Consider the following 23,817-nt stretch of genomic DNA (forward strand, 5'->3'; position numbering starts at 1 on the left):
GGGTCATGTCAGGATGAACCTGCAGGAAGGATACCACATCAGGGAGGAGGATGTCTTCCCTGTAACGCACAGCGTTGAGATTGCCTGCAATGACAACAAGCTCAGTTCGATGATGCTGTGACACACCGCCCCAGACCAAGACGGACCATGATGTAACTCTCATTCCTTCGACGATAAACGTGAATCCGACCATCACCCCTGGTGAGACAAATCCGCGACTCGACAGTGAAGAGCACTTTTTGCCAGTCCTGTCTGGTCCAGCAACGGTGGGTTCGTGCCCATAGGCGACGTTGTTGCCGGTGATGTCTGGTAAGGACCTGCCTTACAACAGGCCACCAAGCCCTCAGTTCAGCCTCTCTCAGCCTATTGTGGACAGTCTGAGCACTGATGTAGGGATTGTGCGTTCCTGGTGTAACTCGGGCAGTTGTTGTTGCCATCCCGTACCTGTCCCGCAGGTGTGATGTTCGGATGTACCAATCCTGTTCCGGTGTTGTTACACATGCTCTGCCACTGCGAGGATGATCAGCTGTCCGTCCTGTCTCCCTGTAGCGCTGTCTTTGGCGTCTCACAGTACGGGCATTGCAATTTATTACCCTGGCCACATCTGCAGTCCTCATGCCTCCTTGCAACATGCCTAAGGCACGTTCACGCAGATGAGCAGGGACCCAGGACATCTTTCTTTAGGTGTTTTTCAGAGTCATTAGAAAGGCCTCTTTAGTGTCCTAGGTTTTCATAATTGTGACCTTAATTGCCTACCGACTGTAAGCTTTTAGTGTCTTAACGACCCTTCCACAGGTGAATGTTCATTAATTGTTTATGGTTCATTGAACAAGCATGGGAAACAGTGTTTAAACCCTTTACAATGAAGATCTGTGAAGTTATTTGGATTTTTACAAATTTTCTTTGAAAAACACGGTCCTGAAAAAGTGATGTTGTTTTTGTTGCTGAGTTTACATGACTGTGGGCCTAATATAATGTGGTGAATGAATTCTGAAGATAATTAGGTAATTGGATCAAGCTATTAAGGTCTGATAACGTTGTCGTGAGTCCATCACTGGACTCATTTGACATTGATAGCCCTGGCCGCAAGTACAACTCAAACCAGACACCTCATAATTGTGTATCAGTAAAACTGTTCATGCCCACTCCCCACCACCAAACCCCTACCTCTTACTCTAACTACGTGGCTTCACATGGTCTGTTGATACATTATACTTTAATATACAGTAGATGTCTAATCTGTCTTGTTGAGGTTGTTACTAAAAGCCTCATCCTATATGAGAGAGAGAGAGAGAGAGAGATGTGACAATGCAGTGGAGGGGTGAGAGATTAGAGGGGAGAGTGTAGAGGGAGAGAGAATCCTCTAATCTGCAGAATGTGTCTCACGGCCTACATATGGCTGTAATGATGGAGGTAGACACACACACACACACACACACTGGCGTCTCCCAGCCTGAGCATATTCCACTGGGGCTGGATGATGGCACACACACACACACACACACACACACACACACACACACACACACACACACACACACACACACACACACACACACACACACACACACACACACACACACACACACACGCACACGCACACACACACACTGGCGTCTCCCAGCCTGAGCATATTCCACTGGGGCTGGATGATGGCACACACACATACCCTTGGCAGAGTGGGACCCCTCAGCATCCAGGATTGAGCCAAGATTTACCCCCACTCTCTCTCTCACACACACACACACACACACACACACACACACACACACACACACACACACACACACACACACAGTTGTGTACTGAAAAACTATTGGAGGCGCCATATGGGACATTCTGCTATAATTTAAGTAATTTGTTGTGTCACTCGGAGTGCTGACGCTGTACTTAGGTTGGAGTCAAGCTGAGAGCATCTCAACTATTCAGAAAACTGTCAATTATCTAGCTACCCCTTTTTCTCGCACACTCGCCCGTAATTTTCCCTTCTGACTCTCCCACTGTTTGCCCCATACTTCCAATGCAATCAGTTTTTTACACGTATCACGCCTTCCGTCCGTGCTCAGTATCTACTTCCTTGGTCTCTAACACATTCTTCTCTACCCATAGCCTCCCTTGTGTCTCCTTCAATTCCCCCTCTTTTCCCTATTTTATACCCCTCGGTTCTCTATCCGTGATGCAAAGCCGTAATAGAACAATGTTGTCAATTATCACTGGCTCTCTCCTCATTATCAATTGTGGGAGAGGAATGTGATGTCGCAGACAGGGGCCAGCTGGTATGAGACCACCCTTACATCCCCTAACACCAACCTACCACTTCTAATGAACATGATGGGAGACAGAGAGCTGGTTTCAAGAGCAGGTGTTTATATGTAAGGGACCACAGGAGGAGAAATGAAGTTGGATCCAGGGGCAGGCAGAAGGTCATACAAAGGGGGTCCAAAAAGGCAACATTACAGGCAGGGAAAAGGCTAGTAACGTCATCCGGGAGATCAGGCAATAGGTTGATAACAGGAAATCCAATAAAGTACCAAAGTACAGGCAGGGAATAGGCAAAAGGCATCGTTAGTGAGGCAGGCAAAAACTATCATACACAGGAGGATCAAAATTACAGGGGACCACAGCGCTCCGAATAGAAGTGTGTCACAAAACAAACAATACCTCACAATGATGGGGTGCAAAGAACTGAACTAAATAGTGTTTGATAATGACATACAGGTGTGTGAACAGGTGATCAGAATTCGGGTGATTGGGATCTGGAGAGTGAGCTGCGTTCAGGGGATCTAGGTGTTTGAGAGTGTGAGCTGGAAAGTGGGCTGGAAAGTGAGCTGCGTTCAGGGGATCTATGTGTTTGAGAGTGTGAGCTGGAAAGTGGGCTGGAAAGTGAGCTGCGTTCAGGGGATCTACGTGTTTGAGAGTGTGAGTTGGAAAGTGAGCTGGAAAGTGAGCTGCGTTCAGAGGATCTACGTGTTTGAGAGTGTGAGCTGGAAAGTGGGCTGGAAAGTGAGCTGCGTTCAGGGGATCTACGTGTTTGAGAGTGTGAGTTGGAAAGTGAGCTGGAAAGTGAGCTGCGTTCAGGGGATCTATGTGTTTGAGAGTGTGAGCTGGAAAGTGGGCTGGAAAGTGAGCTGCGTTCAAGGGATCTACGTGTTTGAGAGTGTGAGTTGGAAAGTGAGCTGGAAAGTGAGCTGCGTTCAGGGGATCTACGTGTTTGAGAGTGTGAGCTGGAAAGTGGGCTGGAAAGTGAGCTGCGTTCAGGGGATCTATGTGTTTGAGAGTGTGAGCTGGAAAGTGGGCTGGAAAGTGAGCTGCGTTCAGGGGATCTACGTGTTTGAGAGTGTGAGTTGGAAAGTGAGCTGGAAAGTGAGCTGCGTTCAGGGGATCTACGTGTTTGAGAGTGTGAGCTGGAAAGTGGGCTGGAAAGTGAGCTGCGTTCTGGGGATCTACGTGTTTGAGAGTGTGAGTTGGAAAGTGAGCTGGAAAGTGAGCTGCGTTCAGGGGATCTACGTGTTTGAGAGTGTGAGTTGGAAAGTGAGCTGGAAAGTGAGCTGCGTTCAGGGGATCTATGTGTTTGAGAGTGTGAGCTGGAAAGTGGGCTGGAAAGTGATCTGCGTTCAGGGGATCTACGTGTTTGAGAGTGTGAGTTGGAAAGTGAGCTGGAAAGTGAGCTGCGTTCAGGGGATCTACGTGTTTGAGAGTGTGAGCTGGAAAGTGGGCTGGAAAGTGAGCTGCGTTCAGGGGATCTACGTGTTTGAGAGTGTGAGTTGGAAAGTGAGCTGGAAAGTGAGCTGCGTTCAGGGGATCTACGTGTTTGAGAGTGTGAGTTGGAAAGTGAGCTGGAAAGTGAGCTGCGTTCAGGGGATCTACGTGTTTGAGAGTGTGAGTTGGAAAGTGAGCTGGAAAGTGAGCTGCGTTCAGGGGATCTACGTGTTTGAGAGTGTGAGTTGGAAGCAGACGTTACACCACTCCTGTTCATACCATGCATTAGTGGTGGTTGAGGTTAATTCTGCAGCATTCAAAGGGTCTGGATAGGATAATATCTCTCACCAAATCCACAATTCCCAGTTATTGATTCAATAACTCCTAGCAGTCCTAGCAATTGTTTTGATTAATTAATCTCATCAATTATCTACAGTATCTATCAATCTAACACACAAAGTGTACCCAAACACGCTTCAGCCCAGATTGAACAAAAATGGAATCAGGTGCTTGACTGAGGGACTGGGGCAAGGAATGTTTTTTGGACATTCCAAGTCTTCTTTTCCCACCAGTAATTCAACATTCCAGATAGTCATCTCCCACACTTCCCAGAGAAACCCAAATCTGAATGGATCTCCGTAACCCCAGTCATCACAGTGTCATCCAACATCTTCACTCTTCTTTTCCCACCAGTAATTCAACATTCCAGATAGTCATCTCCCACACTTCCCAGAGAAACCCAAATCTGAATGGATCTCCGTAACCCCAGTCATCACAGTGTCATCCAACATCTTCACTCTTCTTTTCCCACCAGTAATTCAACATTCCAGATAGTCATCTCCCACACTTCCCAGAGAAACCCAAATCTGAATGGATCTCCGTAACCCCAGTCATCACAGTGTCATCCAACATCTTCACTCTTCTTTTCCCACCAGTAATTCAACATTCCAGATAGTCATCTCCCACACTTCCCAGAGAAACCCAAATCTGAATGGATCTCCGTAACCCCAGTCATCACAGTGTCATCCAACATCTTCACTCTTCTTTTCCCACCAGTAATTCAACATTCCAGATAGTCATCTCCCACACTTCCCAGAGAAACCCAAATCTGAATGGATCTCCGTAACCCCAGTCATCACAGTGTCATCCAACATCTTCACTCTTCTTTTCCCACCAGTAATTCAACATTCCAGATAGTCATCTCCCACACTTCCCAGAGAAACCCAAATCTGAATGGATCTCCGTAACCCCAGTCATCACAGTGTCATCCAACATCTTCACTCTTCTTTTCCCACCAGTAATTCAACATTCCAGATAGTCATCTCCCACACTTCCCAGAGAAACCCAAATCTGAATGGATCTCCGTAACCCCAGTCATCACAGTGTCATCCAACATCTTCACTCTTCTTTTCCCACCAGTAATTCAACATTCCAGATAGTCATCTCCCACACTTCCCAGAGAAACCCAAATCTGAATGGATCTCCGTAACCCCAGTCATCACAGTGTCATCCAACATCTTCACTCTTCTTTTCCCACTCCCATAGTGACTGGGCTAGGTCCAGTCCTCTTTGGTTCCAGTCTCACCACCAAATCTGACCCTGAGCTTTGAAAGACAGGTCTTCTTTGATGCTGTGTGATATCAGTATGTTTAGATTACGACTGGCCATAGGCGTGTGTATTCTCTCTGGAGATGTCTCGCTCTCAATGATTGATGTGATCAGAATGTAGATTTGAGTCTGGACCAGGGTTCAAGCGTTTTAAAGACGATTCACAGCGGTCCAAATTTAAAACTTGAACTTTCTCACAAATCTTCTATCTACACAGTATTTGAATCCATAATTTTCAAGAAAAGCTGAAGATGAGTGTACGTTTTCTCAAGTTAAATGTCACTATGAATGTAGAACATAGACGTTATCATACACGTTAGGATCAAGATCGTTTCTTAGAGCTGTGAAACATAGTCTCAATTTCAGTCAAAACAGGAACTAATGTCTGATAGGAAAATCCTTCCGTCCTTATTCAACAAAACTGTTATGACAGTAAAATGTCGTGCCAACTTTGTTTGCCAATCAGATCAGCAGACCGTGAGTCAATTTTTCCAAAGGCTAATTTTAGAGTGGGGACCGCCAGTGTCCAACATACATTTAAAAGAACACAGAACTTTGGTAATGGATCAAAACATAATGTAGTCTTTATTTGTTGTTGCTTGTACTCATCTGTAGTCACATGGTTAGAGAGAAGATCATTAACGGGATAAACATGGTCATAGAAGTGTAAAGAGAATACATAGTGTTGACATGGATGGGTAGAATAGATCAAAGACTGACCCTAGTCTTTGTTTGTCAATAGCTGGGGTCTCTGAGTACAAGCTAGAAGACTGCTGCCTTTGTCCGGTACCCACTGTGCACATTGATGGTATCTTACCTTACATATACAGTAGGCATACATTTACCCATTAAGCAATTGATCAGCCCATTCTCGGGCCTTGGCATGTCGTGGTCCCACATGGGTAGAGGGCATGTGTGGAGTACCCTGGGGCCCTGTTTGTGTATAGCTGTGGCCTCTGTATGCAGATTGGAAGACTCTTGTCTTCATTGGGACTGCTTTAGAGAGTAGGGTCTGAATGTAGAGCCCATTCACTGACAGTAAACATAGTCATAATACCAAACCAATAAAAGCAGCTGCCATCCCTTTAACAAGAGTTTCCCTCTCTTTCTCAGTCCATTGTTGCTTATATCCATCCATTCCATAACCCCAAATCCTTTTCTCTTGCTCTTTTTTTTCTTATCCATGAACCGTTTTTTCCGCTTCAATTTGTTACTGTGTGCTTTGGGGCCCATTTGCCCATGAAAACATGTCCCACCCCTCTCTGTCCCAGCCTGCCCTCTCTGGTCAAGCACACACACATACACATGCACACACTAACCCCCACCAACACACGCCCTCCCCCTGGGTGCGTTTAGGCAGAGTGTGGTTCCATCCATGCATCCAGCAGCAGCTGTTATAATGTTGAGGCTTGCTCTGCTCTGTCATTTCCCAGAAAGTCACTGCCAGCCTGTACACACATATCTCCATCAATACACATAATATCTCCATCAATACACATAATATCTCCATCAATACACATAATATCTCCATCAATACACATAATATCTCCATCAATACACACATATCTCCATCAATACACATAATATCTCCATCAATACACATAATATCTCCATCAATACACATAATATCTCCATCAATACACATAATATCTCCATCAATACACACATATCTCCATCAATACACATAATATGTCCATCAATACACACATATCTCCATCAATACACATAATATCTCCATCAATACACATACTATCTCCATCAATACACATAATATCTCCATCAATACACACATATATCCATCAATACACATAATATCTCCATCAATACACATAATATCTCCATCAATACACATAATAACTCCATCAATACACATAATATCTCCATCAATACACATACTATCTCCATCAATACACATAATATCTCCATCAATACACATTGTATCTCCATCAATACACACATATCTCCATCAATACACATAATATCTCCATCAATACACATAATATCTCCATCAATACACATAATCTCTCCATCAATACACATAATATCTCCATCAATACACATAATATCTCCATCAATACACACATATCTCCATCAATACACATAATATGTCCATCAATACACACATATCTCCATCAATACACATAATATCTCCATCAATACACATAATATCTTCATCAATACACATAATATCTCCATCAATACACATACTATCTCCATCAATACACATAATAGCTCCATCAATACACATTATATCTCCATCAATACACACATATCTCCATCAATACACATAATATCTCCATCAATACACATAATATCTCCATCAATACACATAATCTCTCCATCAATACACATCATATCTCCATCAATGCACACATATCTCCATCAACACACATAATATCTCCATCAATACACATAATATCTCCATCAATACACATAATCTCTCCATCAATACACATAATATCTCCATCAATACACATAATATCTCCATCAATACACATAATATCACTGGGCACTGCCAGCTGGGAAAGCCAAGCCATCCTTATGATGTAGTATGTGGCAGACATTAGCTCTGACCATCCATGATTCACGGGTCACTGCATTATAATAATGTGCATTAGTTATGCAGTTGCTGCAGGGGATCTGAATGTTGCTGTTCATTACGGGTTGACTGATCCGCCACAATAACAAAGCCATGTTGCACAACCCAGTCTGTAGCTAATCCAGTCAGCTACGTAACACATACTCACCCAACACTCCAAAGCTTCCTCACGTTAACCTAGACGTCTCTGCAGCCTGTCACCATGTATCTGTGCTGTGAGTGTTTTTGTTCAGATGGCCCTGCTGTTTTTTTACACTCTGGTTTTCATTGGCTTCATGAGCGCAACTGTAAATTCCTGAAGGGCTGGTCTACGCTGTCACAATGGACGCCATCCAGGTTTTTCTCCAGATTTAGGAACCTCTCTTTCCAATGTGCAGTTGAAACAATAAAGTGGTCACTCCACCACTGTTTTGGTAGAAAGCAGAGGGATGGGGCTGGAGAAATGTACTGTAACCACTCTCAAATTCATAGACAGCGCTATGGATACAAGGACTAACCATCCATGATATCAAATTATAGTTAAAACTATGTTTTGAGACTATACAGTGTTTGTTTACGTTTATGCTGTTTATAAACTTTAGAGTAAAGCAAGCTTATATTTTGGGGTCTGATCTGATAGGACAGTTGAACTAAGCTCATGAGGTATTTCTAAGTCATTTTGTTGAAGAATAAATGGGAATACGTGATGGATTTGTAAGTCACATAAATACATTTATGAACCCATTCAGCCAACTCACAATCAATCGATAATAAAATAGACGAACTACGAGCACGTACATCCTACCAACCGAACATTAAAAGCTGTAATATCTTATGTTTCACCGAGTCATGGCTGAATGATGACATGATGAACATACAGCTGGCGGTTTTAAGCTTTTTTGGCAGAATAGAACAGCGGCCTCACTATTTACATCTATATTTTTTACATACCACCGCAGACCTATGCTTGCGCTAAGACCGCACTCAATGGGGTGTATACGGCCATAAGCAAAAAGGAAAACGCTCATCCAGAGGCGCCGCTCCTAGTGGCCGGGGACTTTAGTGCAGGGAAACTTAAATCAGTTTTACCTCATTTCTACCAGTATGTTAAATGTGCAACCAGAGGGAAAAAACTCTAGACCACCTTTACTCCACACACAGAGACGCGTACAAAACTCTCCCTCGCCCTCCATTTGGCAAATCTGACCATAATTCTATCTTCCTTATTCCTCCTAACAAGCAAAAACTAAAGCAGGAAGAACCAGTGACTCAGTCAATAAGAAAGTGGTCAGATGAAGCAGATGCTAAGCTACAGGACTGTTTTGCTAGCACAGACTTGAATACATGTATGTTCCGGGATTCTTCTGATGGCATTGAGGAATAAACCACAACAGTCACTGGCTTCATCAATAAGTGCATTGCTGACGTCGTCACCACAGTGACCGTACCTACATACCCCAACCAGAAGCCATGGATTAAAAGCAACATCCACACTGAGCTAAAGGGTAGAGCTGCCGCTTTCAAGGAGCGGGACTCTAACCCGAAAGCCTATAAGATATCCCACTGTGCCCTCCAATGAACCATCAAACAGGCAAAGAGTCAATACAGGACTAACATTGAATCGTACTACACCGGCTTCGATGATCATCGGATGTGGCAGGGCTTGCAAACTATTAGACTACAAAGTGAAGCACAGCCACGAGCTGCCCAGTGACACAAACCTACCAGGTGAGCTAAATTACTTCTATTCTCACTTCGAGGCAAGTAACACCGAAACATGAATGAGAGCACCAGCCGTTCTGGATGACTGTGTGATCACGCTCTCTGTAGCTGATGTGAGTAAGACCTTTAAACAGGTCAACATTCACAAGGCCGCAGGACCAGACGGATTACCAGGACGTGTACTCCGAGCATGCGCTGATCAACTAGCAAGTGTTTTCACTAACATGTTCAACCTGTCCCTGACCGAGTCTGTAATACCAACATGCTTCAACCAGACCAACATAGTCCCTGTGCCCAAGAACACTAAGATAACCTGCTTAAATGACTACGACCCACAGTACTCACGTCTGTAGCCATGAAGTGCTTTGAAAGGCTGGTTATGGCTCACATCAACACCATTATCCCAGTAGCCCTAGACCAACTCCAACACAGATGATGCAATCTCTATTGCACTCAAGACTGCCCTTTCCCACCTGGACAAAAGGAAGAATGCTATTCATTGACTACAGCTCAGCGTTCAACCCCATAGTGCCCTCAAAGCTCATCACTAAGCTAAGGACAATGGGACTAAAAACCTCCCTCTGTAACTTGATCCTAGACTTCCTGACAGGCCGCCCCCAGGTGGGAAGGGTAGGGAACAACATATCTGCCACACTGATCCTCAACTCAGGGGTCCCTGTGCTCAGTCCCCTCCTGTACTCCCTGTTCACCCATGACTGCATGGCCAGGTATGACTCCAACACCATCATCAAGTTTTCCGATGACACAACAGTGGCAGGACTGACCACCGACAACAATGAGACAGCCTATAGGGAGGAGGTCAGAGATGTGGTCGTGCGGTGCCAGGACAACAACCTCTCCCTCAACGTGATCAAGACAAAGGAGATGATTGTGGACTACAGGAAAAGGAGGACCGAGCACGCCCCCATTCTCATCAACAGTGGAACAGGTGTAGAGCTTTAAGTTCCTTGGTGTCCATATCACCAACAAACTATCATCGTCTAAACACACTAAAACAGTCGTGAAGAGGGCATGACAAAGCCTATTCCCCCTTAGGAGACTGAAAAGATTTGGCATGGGTCCTCAGATCCTCAAAAGGTTCTACAGCTGCACCATCGAAAGCATCCTGACTGGTTGCATCACTGCCTGGTATGGCAACTGCAAACAGAGGGTAGTGCGTACTGCCCAGTACATCACTGGGGCCTAGCTTCACTTGTTATTTTACTGCTGCTGTTTAATTATTTGTTACTTTCATTTCAATGTGTTACTTAACACTTTTTTTTCTTAACTTATTAAATCATTGTTGGTTAAGGGCTTATAAGTAAGCATTTCACTGTAAGGTCTACTACACCTGTTGTATTTGGCACATGTGACAAATAACATTTGATTTGATTTGAATGTAGCAACTGTGGATTGCCCTTTTAACTACCATACCAAAAGTTGCATAGACACACCTTTCACTAACTCTGTTTGCCTTGTGGAATGTGTTCCACTAATTATGAAGCAGCAGTGGGTTGAGTGTAAAACTGCTGAGGGTTGTCGTGGTTCTGTTGGAGGGAAACAGGGCTTCCCTGCTCTCTCAACCACATAGTGTACTGTTTCCATGTAGTCAAATAAAGGCTCAGTCCAAGTATTTATAAGTCATTATAACAAGGGGAAAGGATGATGACCAAAACAAGGACTGTAATTACTCAGTACCTCACTCGGGCCATTTCTTAACATTGCTGTGACAAACTCGCAGTAATGACATTGGAGTATTGTCTCGGTTCCAAATAAAAACAGCGCTGACTACTTACTTCTATTCTGGGATTCTATGGAGATGTGCAGTATATGATCATGAAGATGGGATGGAGCCGTGTGGTGATTGTGATGATGTCTGGTGAAATGTCTAAGGAGAAGCTGTGATATAGGCTGACGTGTTCAGTTGTTAACAATGTTTTATAGAAGTGGTGGGGGACTGTACTGGGACCAGCTCTGGAGGAGAAAGTTGGTGACAGAGAAAATAGAGGGGAATAAGGGGCAGGGCTGGGGAGTAGTTGATTACAGTTACGTTACCAGCAAAAATATTGTCTATTTACCGATACGTTTTAAAAACTAGATGACTAGTTCTTGGATTACCTTTAATTTCAGAAAGGATGCAAAAAAACACATTATGTTTTCTCAATCACATTCAATTCAGCATTAGAAGGTTTGTTTGTTCCACCTGAGCGAGTCTGACCACAAGTCAGAGACCACTATGATGACACACCAAATTAGTTTGATGGAACATTTTTGTCTTCTTCGAATGCCTCTAGGGCAAAGTAATCCAAATGTAACTGAAAGCAATCAGATTTCGTTACTGAGTTTAGGCAATCAAAAAGTTACATTACTGATTACAATTTTGCACAGGTAACAGCTGTAACAGATTAGATTTGTAAAGTAATCTACCCAACCCTGTTGATGGGATAGTGAAGGGAGGGGTAAAGGAGGAATATAATTGGGCTGATTGAGAGAGAGAGACAGAGACAGACAGGGGGGTAGCGAGTGGAGGAGAGAGTTTAGAGAGAGAAAGCAAGAGTGTTTTGGGTGGTTAAATGAGGAAGGTTCTTAAAGGTCAAGTGCAGTGGACCTCAAGGTGTTGAAAGCGTTCCACAGGGAAGCTGGCCCATGTTGACTCCAATGGTTCCCACAGTTGTGTCAAGTTGGCTGGATGTCATTTGGGTGGTGAACCATTCATGATATATATGGGAAACTGTTGAGTGTGAAAAACCCAGCAGCGTTGAGATCCATGAACCCGGTGCACCTGGCACCTACTACCATACCCCATTCAAAGTCACTTAAATCTTTTTTCTTCTTGCCCAATTACCCTCTAAATGGCACACATACAGTTGAAGTTGGAAGTTTACATACATTTACAGGGGGGCAAAAAAGTATTTAGTCAGCCACCAGTTGTGCAAGTTCTCCCAGTTAAAAAAATGAGAGAGGCCTGTAATTTTCATCATAGGTACACTTCAACTATGACAGACAAAATGAGGGAAAAAAAATCCAGAAAATCACATTGTAGGATTTTTTATGAATTTATTTGCAAATTATGGGGGAAAATAAGTATTTGGTCACCTACAAACAAGCAAGATTTCTGGCTCTCACAGACCTGTAACTTATTTTTAAAGAGGCTCCTCTGTCCTCCACTCGTTACCTGTATTAATGGCACCTGTTTGAACTTGTTATCAGTATAAAAGATACCTGTCCACAACCTCAAACAGTCACACTCCAAACTCCACTATGGCCAAGACCAAAGAGCTGTCAAAGGACACCAGAAACCAAATTGTAGACCTGCACCAGGCTGGGAAGACTGAATCTGCAACAGGTAAGCAGCTTGGTTTGAAGAAATCAACTGTGGGAGCAATTATTAGGAAATGGAAGACATAAAAGACCACTGATAATCTCCCTCGATCTGGGGCTCCACTCAATATCTCACCCCGTGGGGTCAAAATGATCACAAGACCTAGTGAATGACCTGCAGAGAGCTGGGACCAAAGTAACAAAGCCTACCATCAGCAAGGGCATTGAAGATGAAACGTGGCTGGGTCTTTCAGCATGACAATGATCCCAAACACACCGCCCAGGCAATGAAGGAGTGGCTTCGTAAGAAGAATTTCAAGGTCCTGGAGTGGCCTAGCCAGTCTCCAGATCTCAACCCCATAGAAAATCTTTGGAGGGAGTTGAAAGTCTGTGTTGCCAAGCAACAGCCCCAAAACATCACTGCTCTAGAGGAGATCTGCATGGAGGAATGGGCCAAAATACCAGCAACAGTGTGTGAAAACCTTGTGAAGACTTACAGAAAACGTTTGACCTCTGTCATTGCCAACAAAGGGTATATAACAAAGTATTGAGATAAACTTTTGATATTCACCAAATACTTATTTTCCACCATAATTTGCAAATAAATTCATAAAAAATGTGATTTTCTGGATTTTTTAAAAATCATTTTGTCTGTCATAGTTGAAGTGTACCTATGATGAAAATTACAGGCTTCTCTCATATTTTTAAGTGGGAGAACTTGCACAATTGGTGGTTGACTAAATACTTTTTTGCCCCACTGTAGGTTGGAGTCATTAAAACTCGTTTTTAAACCACTCCACAAATTTCTTGTTAACTCAAATCAAATCAAATCAAATGTATTTATATAGCCCTTCATACATCAGCTGATATCTCAAAGTGCTGTACAGAAACCCAGCCTAAAACCCCAAACAGCAAGCAATGCAGGTGTAGAAGCACGGTGGCTAGGAAAAACTCCCTAGAAAGGCCAAAACCTAGGAAGAAACCTAGAGAGGAACCAGGCTATGTGGGGTGGCCAGTCCTCTTCTGGCTGTGCCGGGTGGAGATTATAACAGAACATGGCCAAGATGTTCAAATGTTCATAAATGACCAGCATGGTCCAATAATAATAAGGCAGAAGAGTTGAAACTGGAGCAGCAGCATGGCCAGGTGGACTGGGGACAGCAAGGAGTCATCATGTCAGGTAGTCCTGAGGCATGGTCCTAGGGCTCAGGTCCTCCGAGAGAGAGAAAGAAAGACAGAAAGAGAGAATTAGAGAGAGCACACTTAAATTCACACAGGACACCGAATAGGACAGGAGAAGTACTCCAGATATAACAAACTGACCCTAGCCCCCGACACATAAACTACTGCAGCATAAATACTGGAGGCTGAGACAGGAGGGGTCAGGAGACACTGTGGCCCCATCCGAGTACATCCCCGGACAGGGCCAAACAGGAAGGATATAACCCCACCCACTTTGCCAAAGCACAGCCCCCACACCACTAGAGGGATATCTTCAACCACCAACTTACCATCCTGAGACAAGGCTGAGAATAGCCCACAAAGATCTCCGCCACGGCACAACCCAAGGGGGGCGCCAACCCAGACAGGATGATCACATCAGTGACTCAACCCACTCAGGTGACGCACCCCTCCCAGGGACGGTATGAGAGAGCCCCAGTAAGCCAGTGACTCAGCCCCTGTAATAGGGTTAGAGGCAGAGAATCCCAGTGGAAAGAGGAGAACCGGACAGGCAGAGACAGCAAGGGCGGTTCGTTGCTCCAGAGTCTTTCTGTTCACCTTCCCACTCCTGGGCCAGACGACACTCAATCATATGACCCACTGAAGAGATGAGTCTTCAGTAAAGACTTAAAGGTTGAGACCGAGTTTGCGTCTCTGACATGGGTAGGCAGACCGTTCCATAAAAATGGAGCTCTATAGGAGAAAGCCCTGCCTCCAGCTGTTTGCTTCGAAATTCTAGGGACAATTAGGAGGCCTGCGTCTTGTGACCGTAGCGTACGTGTAGGTATGTACGGCAGGACCAAATCAGAGAGATAGGTCGGAGCAAGCCCATGTAATGCTTTGTAGGTTAGCAGTAAAACCTTGAAATCAGCCCTTGCCTTGACAGGAAGCCAGTGTAGGGAGGCTAGCACTGGAGTAATATGATCAAATGTTTTGGTTCTAGTCAGGATTCTAGCAGCCGTATTTAGCACTAACTGAAGTTTATTTAGTGCTTTATCCGGGTAGCAGGAAAGTAGAGCATTGCAGTAGTCTAACCTAGAAGTGACAAAAGCATGGATTAATTTTTCTGCATCATTTTTGGACAGAAAGTTTCTGATTTTTGCAATGTTACGTAGATGGAAAAAAGTTGTCCTTGAAATGGTCTTGATATGTTCTTCAAAAGAGAGATCAGGGTCCAGAGTCACGCCGAGGTCCTTCACAGTTTTATTTGAGACGACTGTACAACCATTAAGATGAATTGTCAGATTCAACAGAAGATCTCTTTGTTTCTTGGGACCTAGAACAAGCATCTCTGTTTTGTCCGAGTTTAAAAGTAGAAAGTTTGCAGCCATCCACTTCCTTATGTCTGAAACACATGCTTCTAGCGAGGGCAACTTTGGGACTTCACCATGTTTCATTGAAATGTACGGCTGTGTGTCATCCGCATAGCAGTGAAAGTTAACATTATGTTTTCGAATGACATCCCCAAGAGGTAAAATATATAGTGAAAACAATGGTGGTCCTAAAACGGAACCTTGAGGAACACCGACATTTACAGTTGATTTGTCAGAGGACAAACCATTCACAGAGACAAACTGATATCTTTCCGACAGATAAGATCTAAACCAGGCCAGAACTTGTCCGTGTAGACCAATTTGGGTTTCCAATCTCTCCAAAAGAATGTGGTGATCGATGGTATCAAAAGCAGCACTAAGGTCTAGGAGCACGAGGACAGATGCAGAGCCTCGGTCTGATGCCATTAAAAGGTAATTTACCACCTTCACAAGTGCAGTTTCAGTGCTATGATGGGGTCAAAAACCAGACTGAAGCATTTCGTATACATTGTTTGTCTTCAGGAAGGCAGTGAATTGCTGCGCAACAGCCTTTTCTAAAATGTTTGAGAGGAATGGAAGATTCGATATAGGCCGATAGTTTTTTATATTTTCTGGGTCAAGGTTTGGCTTTTTCAAGAGAGGCTTTATTACTGCCACTTTTAGTGAGTTTGGTACACATTCGGTGGATAGAGAGCTGTTTATTATGTTCAACATAGGAGGGCCAAGCACAGGAAGCAGCTCTTTCAGTAGTTTAGTTGGAATAGGGTCCAGTATGCAGCTTGAAGGTTTAGAGGCCATGATTATTTTCATCATTGTGTCAAGAGATATAGTACTAAAACACTTGAGCTTCTCTCTTGATCCTCTCGTCTCTCTTATTAATTAACAAACTATAGCTTTGGCAAGTCGGTTAGGACATCTACTTTGTGCATGACACAAGTCATTTTTCCAACAATTGTTTACAGACAGATTATTTCACTTATAATTCACTGTATCATAATTCCAGTGGGTCAGAAGTTTACATACACTAAGTTGACTGTGCCTTTTAACAGCTTGGAACATTACAGAAAATGACGTCATGACTTTAGAAGTTTCTGATAGGCTAATTGACATCATTTGAGTCAATTGGAGGTGTACCTGTGGATGTATTTCAAGGCCTACCTTCAAACTCAGTGCCTCTTTGCTTGACATCATGGGAAAATCAAAAGAAATCAGCCAAGACCAGCCAAGACACAATTTGCAGACCTCCACAAGTCTGGTTCATCCTTGGGAACAATTTCCAAACGCCTGAAGGTACCACATTAATCTGTACAAACGCAAGTATAAACACCATGGGACCACGCAGCCATCATACCGCTCAGGAAGGAGACGCGTTCTGTCTCCTACAGATGAACGTGCTTTGGTGCGAAAAGTGCAAATCAATCCCAGAACAACAGCAAAGGACCTTGTGAAGATGCTGGAGGAAACAGGTACAAAAGTATCTAAATCCACAGTTAAATGAGTCCTATATCGACATAACCTGATAGGCCGCTCAGCAAAGAAGAAGCCACTGCTCCAAAACCGCCATAAAAAAGCCAGACTACAGTTTGCAACTGCACTTGGGGACAAATAGATGGTAACATTAGGAATTTAAAATTATGTGGATATATTGAAGCAACATCTCAAGACATCAGTCAGGAAGTTTAAGCTTGGTCGCAAATGGGTCTTCCAAATGGACAATGACCCCAAGCATGCTTCCAAAGTTGTGGCTAAATTGCTTAAAGACAACAAAGTCAATGATCTGGAGTGGCCATCACAAAGCCTTGACCTCAATCCTATAGAACATTTGTGGGCAGAACAGAAAAAGTGTGTGCAAATTAAGAGGCCTATAAACCTGACTCAGTTACACCAGCTCTGTCAGGAGGAATGGGCCAAAATCCACCCAATTTATTGTGGGAAGCTTGTGGAAGGCTACCCAAAACATTTGGCCAAACAATTTAAAGGCAATGCTACCAAATACTAATTGAGTGTAATGTAAACTTCTGACCCACTGGGAATGTGATGAAAGCTGAAATAAAACATTCTCTCTACTATTATTCTGACATTTCACGTTCTTTAAATAAAGTGGTGATCCTAACTGACCTAAAACAGGGTATTTTTACTTGGATTAAATGTCAGGAATTGTGAAAAACTGAGTTTAAATGTATTTGGCTAAGGTGTATGTAAACTTCCGACTTCAACTGTACACAATCCATGTCTCAATTGTCTCAAGGTTTAAAAATCCTTATTTAATCTGTCTCCTCCCCTTCATCTAGATGGATTGAAGTGGATTTAACAAGTGACATCGATAAGGCATCATAGCTTTCATCTGCAGTAAATTAGTTAATAGACCAATAAGACAGAGAGTTCTGAAACTTTTTGCCATTAACAGTTAGTTTTCAGGGGGTTGTGCTGGAAAAATTGCTCTTTGTTAAGAAAAAAATGGTGTTTATTTTTTAAACAATTTTTATTGAAACCAATCACATTGTTCCCCAGAAATGATTTGATATTAGGATAAAAATGCTTGCATTGTCTTACATGGTGAAATCACCAGTTTTGATAAAATTAAGAAATTGTCATAGTTGAGTAAAAGTATAGATACCTTAATAGAAGTTACTCAATTAAAAGTGAAAGTCACCCAGTAAAATAGTATTTGAGTAAAAGTCTAAAAGTATTTAGTTTTAAATATACTTAAGTATCAAAAGTACAAGTAAAAGTATAAATAATTTTAAAAATCCTTATATTAAGCAAAGCAGACGGCACCATTTTCTTGTTTTAAAAATGTACGTATAGCCAGGGGCACACTCCAACACTCAGACATTATTTACAAAAGATGAATTTGTGTTTAGTGAGTCCGCCGGACCAGAGGCAGTAGGTACGTTGATACGTATGTGAATTTTACCATTTCCGTGTCCTTCTAAGCATTAAAAATGTAACGAATACTTTTGGTTGTCAGGGAAAATGTATTGAGTAAAAAGTACAATATTTTCTTTAGGAATGTAGTGAAGTAAAAGTAAAAGTAGTCCCAAGTAAAAATAGAAAAGTAAAGTACAGATACCCCTAAAAACTACTTAAGTAGTACTTTGAAGTATTTTTACTTAAGTAATTTACACCACTGCAAACCACAGGATGCTTAAATTAGATTCTTAGACCATCTGTTTTTGCAGATGTGTGTGTGTGTAGGGGTGTGTGTGTGTGTGTGTGTGTTTATCTGTAACAACAGGAGGTGCATTGTACTCTGCTTAATTTGTGTGCATTCTGTTCTTATTCGTGACCCAGGGGGTACAAGTATTGGTTAAGAATGCACAGCAGGCCAGTTCCCATCTCTCACACACACACGCACACACACACGCACACACGCACACGCATATGCACACACATACACACACACACATAAAGTACACACACACATAAAGTACACACAGACCTTATTCTCACCTTTAACTCTTGTTGCTATGCCTTGTACAAATGTCAGGAATATCATTTTAACCCTTAGAATGCTCTGCCACACCCTCGCTGGGTCGCCAGAATAGACAGATAGGGGTTAGAGATTGTGACTGGGGTATCTTAACATTGACAGTCTGACATCGTAGTGTAGGTTTCAGCTGTAGGAGGCAAACACAGTAATGGTTGGTTTGTAATTGACAGTAAAAAAAAGTTGACCCAAACATCTACAAAAAAAGACATGACTACAGTAAATTATTGATTGGACTACCCAGCTAGCACATTTGGCTCCTTGGAAGTTGTGGGAATGTATGTTTTTGGTTTCCCATTGGTTCTGGGAACGAAACCATACGTTTCCTGATCAGTAAAATTGAAAGTGAATGTTCATTTTTGGGTTCCAAGTAGGTTCTGAGAAGGTTTTACTATGGTTCCCTGAAAGTTTTCCTGGAGCGTTTTAGTAACGTTCTGAGAATGGAAATTGTAGGTTATTCGAAAGTAACTAAATAACGTTCTGAGAACATGTTTCAATTTTAATAACACTGCTAGCTTAGGTGGAAATGGAAATATATTTTCTTCTGCAATAATCATGCAAAGATATATTTTTATCGTGGCACGGCATCTGTGAGATTCAAACCTATGAGCTTCTGTTCTCTGTCCATGGAATTAGTTCACCACACCATCAAGAGGGGGCTAGCAGCATGCCGTGTTTTTTTTTTACTCACTCAAAGAAGTTTATTTGAGTATTTTCAAACAGACCACATTTCAAAAGAAACAAGCACTCATTAAGATCAGGTTTGGCCAATTAGTGGGCGTGGCCCAAAAAAATCAACACTTAACAAGATAGAGGATAGAGAGTTTTGTTGATGCTGAGAACGGAATGTATATGTTTTTAAACAACATTCTTAGAACAGTCTCTGAACGTTGCAGAAGTTTTCTTGTGTTTTTTATGGAAAGTTTTCTTAAAGTTCTCAGAACAATTTGAGACCATGACTTTAAATAGAACCATGAGCAAACCTGTAGGAAATGTTATGATGAAAGTTCTGAAATTCCCACAAAAGAACGTTGTTTCTTAACGTTCTCGGAACAATTTGAGAACATCACTTTAAACCTGCAATATGTAACTTTTTGTGATAACCCAAAATCTAACTGCCTGTAGCACAGGGCCTGAATCAAGGATATGCCTATTCTTGGTACCATTTGAAAGGAAACACTTTGAGATTTGTGGAAATGTGAAAGGAATGTAGGAGAATGTAACAAAAATACATCTGGTAAAAGATAATAAAAAGAAAAAAACAAACGTTATTTTGTATTTTTTTTGTACAATCATCTTTGAAATGCAAGAGAAAGGCCATAATGTATTATTCCAGCCCAGGGCAAATGTAGATGTTGGCCACTAGATGGCAGCAGTGTATGTGCAACGTTTTAGACTGATACAATGAACCATTGTGTTTCTGTTCAAACTGCCCAAATGTGCCTAATTTGTTTATTAATAACTTCTCATGTTCGAACTTGTGCACACTCCTCAAACAATAGCATGGTATTCTTTCACTGTATTAGCTATTGTAAATTGGACAGTGCAGTTAGATTAGAAATAATGTAAGCTTTCGGCCAATTTCATATATGTCTATGTCCTGGGAAATATTCCTGTTACTTACAACCTCATGCTAAACGCATTTGCCTACGTAAGATCAACCATCCCACGGATGGGACACCGATCCCGAAGAAGTTCTTAAGGATCCGCCACTGATCCTGAAGAAGTGAAGATGTTAAACCATGAAATGCGTTGATTGGCCAGTGAATTTATTTATTATTCAAAACCCAGCCCTTTCGCAATATTGCCAGCTATTGCACTCATAATTCCCACAGTGAAAATAGCAAAAATATTTCTGCCACACCCCCGGACCAAAAGCCAGCTCTAAGATTTACCATTGTGTTTGTTTTTTTCCGATAGTGCTCCCAATATTTAAAAGGGGCGGCGGTGTCAGGTGGGACCATAGGAGCTAATAAACAGAGTAATGGAAGACAACTTCCTAGGTACGACCCATATACTCCCCAAAGAAAAGAAAGCAACAAGGCACTTTGTAATGCCACCTGGCTCATGTCAAACACACACCCACACAACTTTACTACAAGGCAATTAGCCGCTCCTTTAAACAGTAGGGGGTTCACTGTATGTAGTAGTCATGTCTTCAAAGTGTGTCTGGGAGCCTGGGACATGCACCTGCACCTATGCACACCCACCTACGCATGCATGCACGCACACAAACAGTCTGTACTAATAAGCCACATACATAAAATGTTGCATATGTTCAAAACATTTATTTTGGACATGGAGTGCCATTATATTTACAACAAATAACATTCTCTATTTTGTGTGAGCGTAGCAGGAGATCTACTGTATATTTGAATATATTCCGTATTTCTGTAATCTGCATGTTTGTGTTGGATCAGGACATATTTTCTCTGCTCAGCAAACTGCCTTTCAATACCAACAACCATAAAAGGTTCACAAATTCTTGAAAACGAGCTGTGAGAAAAGCTGCCAACGGAGGATCATACTTCAACAACCTCTTCATTATTCTCCTTTCAGTCTGTTTTAGACATTCATTCTGGTACAATGGCATTAAGGTTTTGGTTTTATAAAGCACCTGTGTTTTGTCCTGATCTTAGGCTGTTCCAGGTTCCTGCTGTTGCTGTGAGGTGTGTAAGGATACTTTTGTAATTTAACATTTTGCAAAAAGTGCTGTCAATACAATTTTAAATTAAATCTTCATTATTCTTCTCCTTACCAACTTATTTCCTCATTTCCTCATCATTCCTCATCCATCCCCTCCTCCTCCCTCTCCTCCTCCTCCTCCTCCTCCTCCTCCACCTCCTTTCTGGGATGGGGCCACAGTGTGGGTAGGCCTGGCTCAAAGGTGAAACTCATAGACTCAGTGGCCAAACTGGCAAACAATAAAGAGAGGAAGCTCTGAATGGACTTGACAGACACACAAACACACGCACACACAAACACACGCGCACACACAAGCACACACAGGCACACAGGCACACACATAATGGAGGTTTTAGCTGATCACGGGAAAGAGAAGCAAAAACCAGGATCAGAATAGGGATGAAACTTGGGTGAATGGACTGGGAGAGAACTGGGAGGATATCGGGATGAGATCACTGGTGCAGATCGATCAATTCCTAAGCCCCTCATCTCCTCCCTTCTGCCCTGTTGACTCCAACCCGGTTGCCAGTCCTTTTTCTCACTCTCCACATCCTTTCCCTTAAAAAGGTCCCATTCTCTCCCTTTCCCTTTCTCTCCAGTGACACAAGAAGGAATGTCATTCAGAACTTTAGCCCCTGGTTCAAGGGTAAGTGTGGTATTTTGTACACACTAAATATACTCTCCCCCCACATAGCTGGAAATATATTTTGTTTCACTGCTTATGTTTGCCTCCTACAGCTGAGACTTCCACTCTTCTGTCAGACTGGGATGTTAAGAGATCCCAGCAATATGTCAGAGTGCCAGAGTAGCTACTCCTTTTGGTTTGTATCCATCCCTATTTTCAATGAGCGCCTCTTTTCTGGTTACGCTCTCCTCCCAACAAATTATTCAGTCCTTTAAAGCCATATCAACGGCCTAGGCTATATCTTGCTTATTGAGAACATGCCTCACACATACAATCAGTGGTGGAAAAAGTACTCAATTATCATACTTGAGTAAAAGTAAAGATAACTTCATAGAAAATGACTCAAGCAAAAGTGCAAGTCACCCAGTAAAATACTATTTGAGTAAAAGTCTAAAAGTATTTGGTTGTAAATATACCTAAGTACCTGCTCTGCAGGTAGGACTGTGTGAATTGTAATAATGCAAAAGCATTACGGCAGAAGCCTCACGAGTAGGCCATTTCAAACCCTTTTATCGATAGGCTACTTGGCTAATGAATGGCCAGGAGAAGCAAGACAGCAGGCACGTTGCTGTCCAATCAGCTTTCATTAAAGTAAGCTAAGGGTAGCCTAAGGGTAGCCCATTTCAAATGAAATGGAAAACAAGCAAATGCTACAGTAAAATAACTTCAATGTTTCTAAATACAAGTCAATGGATTATATCATGTTTCGTTCCATGATGGGCATATAGCCTAGATGGAGTTTTTTTTTTTACACACAACCAAGATAACAACAGGAGCTGTTTAATAAAATAATCTACTATAGCCTTCATAGATAAAAAGAGGATGCTCCAAAACTGAATCTTTGAATAAAGATTTGGTGATTACGAATTACTTCAAAGGGGTCTCACGAGCCAAACCCTTTATGATAGTCTTGACTACTTGGCTAATGCACTGGGCAGGACACCTAAAAAAAGCCTTCTTTGAGGGAGGGGAGGCTACTCTTGGTTTTTAATTCAATTAAACGAAATGGGTAAAAAAACGAAAACATTTTACGTTTCTAAATAAAAGGTTTATGGCACATAATGATATCTCACTTGTTCCAAGCTCTTATGAGACAGGTAAATTACCAATCATGGCACTATGGTTTGAAAACAGAGGAGTGCCTGCTTTAAAAGGTCGAAATTGCAAACAAGTGTGCGTTTAACAATTGCGTTGACTTAATGCCAGCCGAAAATAGAGCCCTCTCTGTTTGAGCTACAGACTGCTGTTCAGAGGGTAGTTGTGCTGGTGAACTCCCATGTTGCGAAGCCTCCTAATTGCGGTTTAAGAGTGAAGAGAAACAGATGCAGTAATTAAACTCCCCACTTGGTTTAGAGTGGAGTAGACAGACGGGGTACAAACCCAGACGGTTGTCTGTGATGGCTGATCAAAAACATGACCCCTATCAAGGCTGTAATGCCAACACGTGTTTGGTCTTATTCATAACTAAATAACATTTTTTAACAAGCTTCCATTT

Source organism: Oncorhynchus clarkii, chromosome 16, assembly GCF_045791955.1.
Source record: "Oncorhynchus clarkii lewisi isolate Uvic-CL-2024 chromosome 16, UVic_Ocla_1.0, whole genome shotgun sequence".
Taxonomy (NCBI): Eukaryota; Metazoa; Chordata; class Actinopteri; order Salmoniformes; family Salmonidae; genus Oncorhynchus; species Oncorhynchus clarkii.